The sequence below is a fragment of the Capricornis sumatraensis genome, chromosome 6, assembly GCF_032405125.1.
Source record: "Capricornis sumatraensis isolate serow.1 chromosome 6, serow.2, whole genome shotgun sequence".
In the NCBI taxonomy this organism is placed as follows: domain Eukaryota; kingdom Metazoa; phylum Chordata; class Mammalia; order Artiodactyla; family Bovidae; genus Capricornis; species Capricornis sumatraensis.
Window position 1 is genome coordinate 25,948,239 of NC_091074.1, and position 12,914 is coordinate 25,961,152.

The following is a 12,914-nucleotide window of genomic DNA, read 5'->3' on the forward strand; positions in this document are numbered from 1 at the left end:
TGGCATCACCAACTCCATGGATGTAAGTCTGAGTGAACTCCAGGAGTTGGTGATGGACAGGGAGGCCTGGCGTGCTGTGATTCATGGGGTTGCAAAGAGTCGGACATGACTGAGCGACTGAACTGAACTGAACTGAAGTTCTTGTGACAATGTTGGTTGCTTAGTTGTGCCTGACTCTTTGTGACCCAATGGACTGTAACCCGCCAGGCTTCTCTGTCGATAGAATTTTCCCAGGCAAGAATACTGGAGTGGGCCACCATTTCCTTCTCCAGGGGATATCCCTGATTTAGGGATTGAACCCAGATCTCCCACATTATAGGCAGATTCTTTACCAGGTGAGCTACCAGAGGCTCTAGCAAGTGCTTAGTTAGGGGCAAAATGTGCCCTTAATAATCAGAATAGTTATAGTAACTTAGATTTTAAAATCAGGAAAGAGTCTTCAAAAGAAGTTAGGTGTGACCAAATGTAGATGGTTGTGTAGGTTTCAGGCAAATGGGGACGTGAAGACAGGCTTTTTCAATAAAGGGCACTGACTGTGGAAATTCCATGCTGTTTGGGAAGTTGCTGCTGGTGGAACAAGGGGTACGTGGGTGAGGCAGATGAAGTCAGGTCTCAGAGCACCTGTATGTCATGATTAGAATTTAGAATGAATGAGAGGGGAGTTTTCATCATAGGGGACTTCATAAGTATCGGTGCTGATGATGATAATGATTTTTTAATATATTTTTTTTTTTTGTTCAAAAAGAGTGGGTTGAATAGGAGAAAAACCACTGAATCTTTTATTTGCTGCATGTATTTGGTGCAAGCTGCTGCAAGATTCCACATCAAAACACTGCTTTGCTTTTCCCTGTTCGGATGTTTTTAACATCCTATTCATGAGAGAAGTTCTTGTGGAAAATTCACTTCTCTCGTCCCCTCCCTCCCACCCCATGCAGCATGTCTTGGGGAAGAAAAATGAGCCAACAAACAAACAAAGAATAGACATCTGACACTTCTGGTATATTGAATTCTTAGATACTGAGCTGACCTGGAGGGCTGTTAGACATTTCTTTTCTCATCTGCTTGTCAGAGAGGTGAAGCATATTGTTGCATCTAAGGAAAGAGCATGTAAAGGATAGACTTTAGTTTTATAATTTGAATATTATTAGCAGTAGGATGGAAATGGGATATATTTTTATTGGTTTATCAGTTTCTTTTAAAATTTTCTGTATTAGCCTTTAGATAAAATAGCTTTTTATCTTCTTTTAAAGTATAGCATGGCATTGAAGTCTGTCTTTTTAGTAGTCTTCTGGAATTTTAGGCTTCTGTCTTCATTCTGATGAGCCCTGGGAAATGTTGCCTTGTAAGTGCCTTATCTTGGTGATGTATTAAAAACATGACGGTGACATTTATAAAATTATTTCAGCACAGTGCCCAAAGGACCCTTCTGGTGTTCACCTTTTCCTGCTAATGAGTGGTGCGTGGAAAGCAAGCAGGGTCAAGTCTATTCAACTATGTTTTCTGTATAGCTTTTGTTGGCCAGTGTGGGATTCATCTTGATGCAGTCAGAATTTATTGGTTGGTAACTACATTAATAAGGAAAAAAATTTTTTTTTCCCTTCTGGGAGCTCTGTTAGAATCACTGTGAGATCCTTTATATGTTGTTAATCTAGTTTTGGATGAAAGGGTCACGGATGCTCCACACCTTCTTCCCTTCAGACCTTCCTGACTGCTCACTCAGGTATGTTGAGAAGGAAAGAAAGAAGGTGTTTGTGGAATAAGAAGCCGGAAGATGAGACATAGAGGGAGGTGGAAGAGAGGAGAGGAGAGATGGGTGGAAGGAGAGGGAGGCCAGAAAAGAGGGGAAACATGAAAAAAAAAAGGGAGGATAAAGGGAAAGAGAAAATGAAAAAGGAGATTCTCTTTTCCATCTTTGAGCATTTCAGTTTACTCAATACATATTCATGGAACAGTGCCTTGGGAGCATGGAGGAAGAAAGAGAGACTTACTGGGTACTAAGCAAGAAAATTCAGAGGAACTCATGGCCTCTGAAACAGTTTGAGACAGTAGCTGTAAAGAAAAGTAATAAAATTAAATACATTGGACACGTGGTTGTAACTTTCATTTGTATGAAGGCAAAATGCATTCGTGATTTATGTCCTTTTTGATTAATGCCTTGAAATGTAAATGTTTACGTGCAGAGGCATAGCTTATTTACAACTTTGTTTTGGCAGTCATCTGGCATCTAAACCACCTTTTGAAATATTGCATGGGGTCAAAGAAACAATTCTTAAAATTGGTAATAATAGAAATTAAAAAGGCAAAGGAAATGGAGAAAGGCAGTTTGCCATGGAGACATCAAGTTTTATTTTAATTTTTCAGCCTGAAGTTTAACACAAAAGATAAATCTTTCCTGACACGAGAGGCTAAGGAATATATCATATCAACTTGCAAGTTGGTAACTGGGTTTTTGGAGACAGATATCACCTCGGTAACTGTTGCAAATGCATTTACTTTATTTTAAAGGTTGTTCTTTCCATTATTAATGCCATACTGAATCACAGAGCCGTTTATGATGAAATGTGCTACTCTAAAAATCCCGTAAATGCATTTGCTATGGTAGCTGATGTTTCAACTCATCCTAAGATATACTGTAAATTTTTGGAAGATGTTTTTATCTTATTGCATATTCTCTGAAGACTGTTAGAATCCAATTTATTAACTCTCTGGAAGTTGAAAGCTATGCTTGAATAAAGTGATACCAATATTTGTAAGGATTGGCTCAAATTATGTATTTTATGGGGTAACAGTACAATTCCAGGCTTTGAATGCCTTACATCCATAATGATTCTGGTGCTGGTAGTGTAGACAGTTTTTAATGAGTTTCAGAAGGGATTTCTCTGCTCATTAAAGTAAAATAAAAAAAAAAAATCTTCCCTGTAGTACTTTTGGTGTCCCCACTAAAATTGGGACATTTTACTGAAGGAAAAAAAGAAAGGCTTTACTCAACTCCATAGATGGTTTTAAAACTTACTCAGCTGTAAAGATACACAGAGAAGTTGCATGGGAAACTTTAGCCAGGATCCCAGAGGTTTAAGGATCCTGAGTTTAAGTAAGATTTTTTCTCATGCTGGCTGGACAGCTTTGGCTAGTCCCATAACCTCTCTAAGACTCACTTACATAAAGTATAAAAATGGAAAGCTGAACATGCTGGTCTTTATTTCAGGACATTTAGTCTAGACTAGTTATTCAATCCCTGGGTTGGGAAGATCCCCTGGAGAAGGGCATGACATCACACCCCAGTATTCTTGCCTGGAGAATTCCATGGCCAGAGGAGCTTTTTGGGCTACAGTCCATGGGGTTGCAAGGAGTCAGACACGACTGAGCGACTAACACACACAGTCGTCTCTCTAGATCAGACAGGGTTTTCCAAAGCTCTCAAGCAAGAGAATGTGTAGATAGATGTTCATTTACTGAGGTGTGTGTGCCTGTGTGATGCCAAAGCTACCTAAGGAAAAGAGATAAAGCGGCTGATCTACGGGCTCTTGTTGAGATCACCAAGGTCAGTGTGGACCATGCCTCTCATTTTACAGATGAGGAAGCTGAGACCTAGAAAGAATGAGGGGGTTTGGAAATTTCACTCCTTTATCCAATGTGGGCAAGGCCTGAAATCAAGACTCCTAAGCCCCTGGACTGGATGGTATTTGGTATCCCATTTCCCTTTTTCTGCTCCATTTTCAAAACCTGTTCTCCAGAACGGACAGTATAACCTCATTGTAGGTGCAGATGTAAATGACTCGTAAGTCTTCAATTCTTTTCCTGTGGGGGGCTGTAATAAAACTTGATTACTGACTGCAGTCAACTGAGAGATCTGGTATTTGGACGGTACATGAACATTATTTTCAATGTCTCTCAAATCAGTCCTTCAGACATTCTTATTACCCACATCATCATCACCATTATTTTTTTTTCTTCTCTTGCTGTTCAAATAAAAGCAGATTACTACTCAAACATTAGCTGAAAATTCACAAGCCTTGGTCCACGTCTGCAGAGCAAGAAAACCAATTTTTTGCTTATTTAACAAGCATTTATTGAGGGTCTGTTATCTCTAGGTACTGTGGGTCCGTGGCATAATAGCAATGAGCAAGACTCAGAAATTGAGCTGGGAAGTTTTTAGTCCAGTGTCAGATGTCTGTCTCTTGGGCCAGCAGAAGAGGCGCCAGCTATGATGTACACATTCAGGAGTTCCTGGCTGAGTCTATACCATCCTGTTTTCCCTCACCTGCTCTTTTCAGAGATAGAAATGCCTTTAGGAGAGATAAAATGACAGAATCTTTCTCACCATCATTTTTCTAAATATCAGAGTTTCTTAAAAGAAATGACTCAATATCAGTTCATCCTTCCTGACTTTTTTGCAACCTATGTTGAACCCAACCTGGGAAGCACAAAGGTGGCCATCTTCAGACTCTCAAGATTCAGAATGGGTCTATAAATATTCAGTTTGAGAGGGAAGCACAAGATAGACGGCATCTAGTATATTTTCAAAACCTGTAGTCCACAATCTTTGTCACAGCAATATTTTGGTTCTGTATCAAACAATTTCTTCCACCTTGTATAATCATGGCACTGAATAAATGTTCAACATTAAAACAGTTACTGCTTTTCAGCTCCAGGATGGCTGAGTTTCAAAAACGAGGGAAGCATGTGCTTTCTGGATGAAAGGTGTAGTATAAAGGCAACTTATTACCATTTTAGGCAGAATTCCCAGGCTGGCATTTAGCAATTAAAAAAGCAAAGCTAAACAAGCCCAGGAGATCAACATTCCCTTTTCTTCCAACCCAAGATGCTCAGTTATTGTGGACAAAGAACTAGAAGGCCCCACTGTCCTCTGTTAGCTCTCCTCGGTGCCTCCAGAGCGGCGCCGGTGGGAGGGGAGAGAAGTATGCATTCATTTCTATTAATCAGTGGAGAGTCTAAATGAAGGGGTACAAATGGCTCTTTTAAGAACTTGTCAAAGCAGAATTCATGTTATAAAAGATTTACTGATTTTCTCTTCTCAGTTGAATAATCTCTCTTGATATTTCCAGCCTTCATCTTCTCTTCAAAGAAGAATCTGTCCTGGGCTTAACTTTGCAAGGTACATGGTTGAGTGGGAGGGATTAACCTTCATAGGACAACGTAGATTTAGAAAAATTTACTTCCGGGAGATCATGGTTTAATAAAATAGATGTTTTTCCTAACTCAAAGCAAAGAAACTCAGCATTTTCAAAACCTCATATACTAGTGATTCCTGAGTGTTGGATAAAGTATTTTCCTCGGAGATATACATTCTTCTCTGTTTGGATTCAGGACTTTGCTGTGAGACTCAGTTTTTCTCCCCAAAGTTGTTACCTTTAAGTATTCATATTGATTTCTGCCTATTCTCTCTCCCCAGTGCAAGGTGATGAGTTCCTTGACTAGTGTGTTAGGTATCTGTACTTAAAAGGAAAATGAGGGACCTTCATAATCTCTCTAATTCTGCTGATATAATAAATCTGGGAAATCTAATGTTAAGGCCAGCTAATTTACCATTTGTGACCCATATTTGGGGAAAACACACCGTCAGAAGGTTTGATGATACTTTTCATCATCAAAGCAAGTGTATTGGTTACAAGTTTATGAACCTAAATTTCTCTTGAACATATTTAAAAATCTTTTATCTGTGGATTTCCTCAGGAATAACCAACAATAGCATAGAAATATGTATTAAACTGAAGAAAAAAAATCTTTCAAATGGAGCCCTAGCTGCTATCTTTTTAACATTTTTGTTCTGTTTGCTATTTACTAGGCACCATGATTGTGAACTGAGTTTCAGTTCTTCCTTAAATCTCAAGCTCAGGTGCTTCATTTGATGTTTTTCCTGGAGAGCAGCATCCCATTACACCGCACACTAAAGGACAAGTCGGAGAGTTACATGCCCAGAGAAAGGCCCATACAAGTGTTTGGTTACAGTCAACTTCAGAGTTAATACTTGGTATTTGCTCTAGGACTAATGGTAATTAGATTGAGCAAAGCAGGCAGGAGGAGGACAATGCATTCGCCAAAGAAATTACATCATGCGCTGCTGCTGCTGTTAAGTCGCTTCAGTCGTGTCCGACTCTTTGCGACCCCATAGACGGCTGCGAGAGCACAATATTCTAAGTCCAGCCGAAACTATGCTACATGACACTGTAACGATGGACACAAGACCTCGCCCATTTTTCAAAAGCCCAGAGAATGAGCCTTAATGTATGCATTTCTTAAATCTGAGACAGTCATTTAGGAGGTCAGAGGATCCTCAAATGGAAAGAATCTACAACAAAAGAATCTAACTGCATTACAAATGTGCGACATATCACTAAAGGAGCTGAAGAAAAACCATTTGAAAAGTGCTTCTCCTGAGAGGACCAGGGAACCGGTGATATACACGAATACAGCCTGTATCAGAATCACGTGTGTAGCTTTTAAATTCTATTTTTAAATACACGTGAAGCTATCCCCACAGTTCAGATAGTCTGTGTCAGTGGGTGTTGGGTGGATCATTTTTTAAAGAGGTCAATGATGGTTAATAAAACAAGAACCTAATATTAATCACAGAGAGGCTTAATATTCATACAGAATTGGGATGAATTATGCAGGAAGATTTTATATATCTTTTTTCTCCCTTTTCATCTGGGTTTCAACCAGAAAGCTCTGCAAGTTACACATTCCCTGAGGCTGAATTGACTTGTTTATGTAATTGCCCTTTTTCTTCTCCAAGTTAAAATTTTTATGATGGAAAATATCTTTCTTTATATTCTGTATCTTTCATTCTATCAAAGGCAAATTTATGCATTAGACTGCAGTGGTTATGGCACAAGAAAATAATGTATATATATTTTCAAGTTTCGTTATAAGAGCTATGTGAAAAAAGATTTTTGATGTATTTGGATACTGGTCCTTAAAAAATAATACATAAGACATTAAAATACACATGCCAGGAATTTGGAAATATTTAGAAATGTAAAATATGTAGGGCTTATGTAATGCTTTTGCAGTGGTAGGAAGAAAGTCATAAAGAAGATAAGACCCCCAATGATGCGAATTTCACTAACCTCCCTCTCCTGGTACTGGTGTTAGCAATGGTTTGAGTTGTTTTCAATGGAATTTAGGTTATTTTAGTGATGAGTTAAGGGGGAATTGGGAGATGACAATCAAAAATACTGTAACGTTGGGCAATGCCTCTTCATAAAATCTTACTAAAGTGTTTATTTTTCCTGTCCTTGTTACTCTTGAGATGGGGCTCAAGGGTTTTAATTGGGGCCATAGGTATGGCATCATGTGGTCAATTAAACCTCCTACAACTGTGGGTCCATCTGGCCTAGGCTCATTCCTGTGCTATATGGTAGCCCCAAGAGGCCAAAGAAGAGGTCTGGTATTACCCTCAAATCCCCTCAAATCCATCTCCGGATTTGCTCCAGGAGATACTGAAGAAAACAGCAGTTTGAAAACCTTCTGAGAACCTTCCATTCATTGATGCCTTGGTGTATTATGTGAACTGGCATTTTATATGGTAGTATCTATCTCTATGAAACTTTTATATATAGCAATGATTTTAGAAATCATTTATGAAATTTGATTTTACAAAAGGAAATCAAGATGCCATAAAGAAGCACAATGGCAATTCTTATACCCATTAGGATACGGGAAGGCAGGGCTTAAACCCAGCCCAGTGCTCTTTCTGCCATGATAACAAGAAGTGGATCCGAAGATATAGATATACCCATACCATAAAATTAGTTGGAAACAAATAATTTCCAAACAATCTAGTATGAAACAAAACCTACTTATTCTAGCTTGAGTCTGAGTATTTTGTTATTAATTTTTTATACTGAACACATACATCCCATAGAGAAAAACACTTAAAAGCCCAAATAATCTTGATTACTCAATGTCATAACTGATGCATACAGGTTTCAATAAATGCCTTAGTTTTGTAGTTCTGTATAATAAGACTTTGTAACATTTATAATACCTACTACAGAGTTTTGACTATTAGTAGTTCTAAGTAAATCTATATGAATTAATTGAAGGGATGAAAGGCACCCCACTCATTATTGTTAATGAGTGACAAGTGTATCTCATCTCGTCACAGACTTCTCTGGAGCTTCCCTGTGGATGGCTCCATCTGCACGTGTTTAAAGGGAAACATAAAGAAGGTGCACTGTAATGGATGCCCACTCAGTGTTGCTGTTGTTCAGTCACTAAGTCGTGTCTGACTTTTTGCGACCCCATGGACTGCAGCATGCCAGGCTTTCCTATCCTTCACTATCTCCCGGAGTTTGCTCAGATTCAAGTCCATTGAGTCAGTGATGCTATCTAACCATCTCACCCTTGCCGCCCTCTTCTCCTTTTGCCGTCAGCCTTTCCCAGTGTTAGGGTCAATTTTTTTTACTGTCTGAGCCACCAGGGAAGCCCTGCCTACTAAGTGGTAATCACTTTATATCTATTGCCTTGTTTAGCCCTTAGCATATCCTTATGCCATAAGAATTTAATCTCTATTTACACGTGAGAAAGTACCTCAAACAACAAGAGGGAGTGTTTTCAGGATTGGAACCAAATGATCTCTGACCACAAAGTCCATCCATTTCTCATACTTAGTCAAATCCATGATATAGTATAAAGGCTTCATAATATGCTTTTTCACTAGTTATTTTCAAATGCCTATGTGCTCCGGTGGGTCATAAAAAGAAAAAGAAAGCAGAGTCAAGATTTTCAACCCAAATGGTATACACTTTCTTTGTATGGCTTCTCAGAGCCTCCCAACACTGTGCAACTCTATTTATCTCAAGACATATGGAAAGAGTTTTATGTTTTAAACAATTAGACTTGACAGCACTATTGTTTCCTTCTTATCTAATATCCTTCATCCCTGGAGCCAAGCCGGAATCTGTATTTTCTCTCCAAATTTAATTCTGATCCCTTGTACATATCACTCGGTTGTCAGGAGACAGGAACTTAATGGCATTTGTTCGTGTGGCTTAGGAGCATCTGGGTTATGTCACTTTTTTTAGCTGACCTCTTAGCTCAGAGGGAATTAAGTTCTTTGTCTAATGGTCTTTCAGAGGCCCTTATCATTGGTGATTTTACTTTCTAGATCCTATGTTGTTCTATAAATGTCGTGAGATGACAAGATTTCTAGATATTAATTTGTTTCTGTTCAAAGGAGGATGGCAGTTATAAATGTAGAAGAAGCTGTGAACAAGGAAGGATATTATAGAGGAGAAACTAACAAAGTCGTAGGTGCTGGTGTATAACTTGATGGATTGACAAGTCTAAAATTCCAGAGGACGTGGAGACAAAGGCTGTGTAATGGGGAACAAAAAAATGCATCTCTAAATTCTGTGTCCTTTCAATGCAATTCAGTTCACTTTCAGATCAATTCAATTCAACATATATTTCTTTGAGCCTTCAGTGAAGAGCAGGTACTGTCCTAGATGGTGAAAGAACTGATGTTTCCTTAAGATTTCTTGCAGTTAAGCAAAACAGAACTATCCTGTGGATAACTTTGAGAAAGTCATTTCACCTCCATGGGTCTCAGTTTCCTCATCTCTTAATGGTGATCTCTTTTAGTCATTCACATTTGGTGACATTCCTTATGGGAAGGCTGTACTATAATTGAAAGAGAGCGCTTGCTTTAAAATTGGTGATTCACAAAAAATGATTCACATTTTAGTCCAACTCTGCTACTGTTTAGCTCTTTGCACTTGGTAAGTCACTTGGTTTTTCTGAGTCTCTTCCGAGAGATCAAAGAAACTGCTTTTGAAGGTTCCCTTTTTGCTATACAAGAAAATTTATATATTTCTTTGAGACTGGCTATAACCTCACATGTCCACATTCATATTGCATGGCGTAAGTAAGCAAACTAATAGAGATTTTGCTGTTGTTGAGCATAATTGTTATTCTTTACTGACAGGTGGTGTACATACTGGTATGGTTTGTGAAACTGTAACCACACAGACATGCAACTAATGCCTATGACAGAAATCATGATTTTGTGAAAAAAGTCAAAAATTTCTAAAATGTACTCAATATTCTGTGATAACCTATATGAGAAAAGGATCTGAAAAAGAATATATGTATATATATATATATATATATATATATATATCTGAATCACTTTACTGTGTACCTGAAACTAACACAACATTGTAACTCAACTCTATTCCAATAAAATTTTTTAAAATTCCAAAATGGGTATCTCTTTGAATAACAGCAAACTTTCTGGCCAGATGTTAATCAGTGTGGGGTTTATGTTTGTTAACTTGTAGCAAAAAATATTTTATTAAGTTCACATTCATTGCAATCTGTTGTATCTATTGTGGTAGATGGTGGTGTTCAGTTGCCCAGTCGTGTCCAACTTTTTGCACCTTACGGATTGTGGCATACCAGGCCTCCCTGTCCCTCACCATCTCCGAGTGCCCACGTTCATGTCCGTTGCATTGGTGATGCCATCCAACCATCTCATCATCTGTCACCCTCTTCTCCTTGTGCCCTCAATGTTCTCCAGCATCAGAGCTTTTTCCAATGAGTCAGCTGTTCAATCAGGTGACCAGAATGCTGGAGCTTCAGCTTCAGCATCAGTCCTTCCAATGAGTATTCAGGATTGCTTTCCTTTGAGACTGGCTTATTTGATCTCCTCACTGTCCAAGGGACTCTCAGGAGTCTTCTCCAGCACCACAGTTCGAAGGCATCAATTCTTTGGTGCTCTGCCTTCTCTACGGTACAGTTCTCAGAGCTGTATGTGTCCCCTGGGAAGACCATAACCTTGAATATATGGACCTTTGTCGGCAGAGTGATGTCTCTGCTTTTCAACACACTGTTGTATCTACTACAGGTCACTAAATATTGTAGTTTCCCTCTCTGTAGCTACCTTTCTGCATAGGGATTTCCAATCAGATTGACATCAGGTTTTGCCATGTAACTTGCCTGAGCCAATAAAATGTGAAGAGAAATTATATGTCCCACTTCTGAATGGAAGTTTTACAAGAGGCAATGAAAAGTTACCAAGTTTCCTTTCTTTCTACCATAAGATAAGCAATGTTTTAGGACCTGGGGCAACCATCAGCCTGAGACTTGGCATAAAAATACTGTGGAGACATCCTATGATTATTGTAGTAGAATCAAATGTGAAAGTCACTCAGTTGTGTCTGACTCTTTGCGATCCCATGGACTATATAGTCCATGGAATTCTCTAGGCCAGAATACTGGAGTGGGTAGCTTTTCCCTTCTCCAGGGGATCTTCCCAACCCAGGGACTGAATCCAGGTCTCCTGCATTGCAGACGGATTCTTTATCAGCTGAGCCATAGGGAAGCCCTGTGTGATCAAGGACTAATCTTAAAGAAAAAGGCTTTGCTGAAACCCATCTGGGAGTTTGGGTTTTTTGAGCACTAGCTGTGCCAGACTCCTTGTTTGGCACCTTACCATAAACATTGCACTTTCCTTCACCACACACTCACACACACACACACACACAGACTAATCTTTTGTCCTTGTAATCTGCTAAGATTTCTTTCTCAGTTGCGTTATAATCCACTCTACCGTGAGTACCTGTGCTTGCTACAGAGAAATACAGTGATGAGCAAGGCACATCTAATCTTGGATCCTTTATGGACATTTCAGTTAAGAGGATATTATAGTAATGTATGATGCATTTTACAGTAGAGGAATTGCAATTGGGGGAAGCAAACCTTGATAACATGCATTTGAGCTGACAGTTTATGTATTAATAGGAGAGAAACTGACCAAAGGCCAGGAGGAGGAAGAGAGTGTTAAAAACAGAAAAAAAGAAAATCACAAGCCAAAACATAAAGACAAGAAAGATCATGGGAAATGTGAGGAACTCATTGCTGAGTGTGGCTGCAAGATAGAGTCCAGGAGAACAGAGAAGAAAGAGGGCTGGTGAGATACCATCAATAATAATAATATTGAATGTTGATTAGCTTTGTGCTAAGTGCTTCACTTACATTTTCCTCACGATTATTATCACCATTTTATAAAAGAGGAAATTGAGCCAGAGAGAGGTTTAATAACTTGCCTGTAGGCACACAGCAGGAATGTGATTTTATCTGAAGGGCAGTAGGAAATTGCTGAATGGTGTTACACAGAGGAGCCTTGTGAACAGATTCACGTTCTAGACAGATTATGCGGCTGCAGTAGGTTCCCAACTCCAGTTCCCACTCTGGTTGGAGGAAGCGTGGGCTTCAACTTCTGTTTCTCTTATCCATGTCACTCTGTTGACTAAGACTGTTGGCAGGAGGGAAGCTGATAGCTACAGCTCTGCAGAAAAGGTCACTCTTAAATTTTTTTTTTAATTAATAAACTTTATTATGTTTTAGGTTTGAAAAATAGGGAGCGTGTCACAGATTTTCATGTCATCCTTCCACTGGGGCCGTGCCTGTCTTCTCTATAATGTTCTGATTTTAGTATGTGTGCTTCAGAAGTGAACACTGAAAAAGTCATGATGTGAAGGAAATAAGGGGTGTTCTATGGCTTCCCAGGTGGTGCTAGTGGTAAAGAAGCTGCCTGCCAAGGCAGGAGACATGAGAGATGCGGGTTTGATCCCTGGGTCAGGAAGATCCCCTGGAGGAGGTCATGGCAACCCTTTCCAATATGCTTGCCTGGATAACCATGAACAGATGAGCCTGGAAGGCTATAGTCCATGGGGTAACAAAGAGTTAGACATAACTGCAGCAACTTAGCACATGTGCAGAGGTGTTCTATGCAGGAAAATATGTTGTGGGTCTCAAGAACATTTAAATTTGGGTAATAGTTTTAATAACAATATAAATATAATGAGTTGATTCCCCCCAGTAAGCACTAGCACCTAATTCAAATAATGAATGTGATGTTGCTTTAATATGTTGAGCGTTCAATT

The 12,914-nt window shown here is 39.1% G+C and overlaps 1 non-coding gene across 1 annotated transcript; it reads right to left on the reverse strand.

The window, feature by feature from the left end:
* Nucleotides 1–12,380: 12,380 nt before the first annotated feature.
* LOC138081620 (U6 spliceosomal RNA) lies at nucleotides 12,381–12,487 on the reverse strand. Its single transcript, XR_011145064.1, has one exon. It is a non-coding gene; the product is annotated as a U6 spliceosomal RNA (small nuclear RNA).
* Nucleotides 12,488–12,914: the final 427 nt, after the last annotated feature.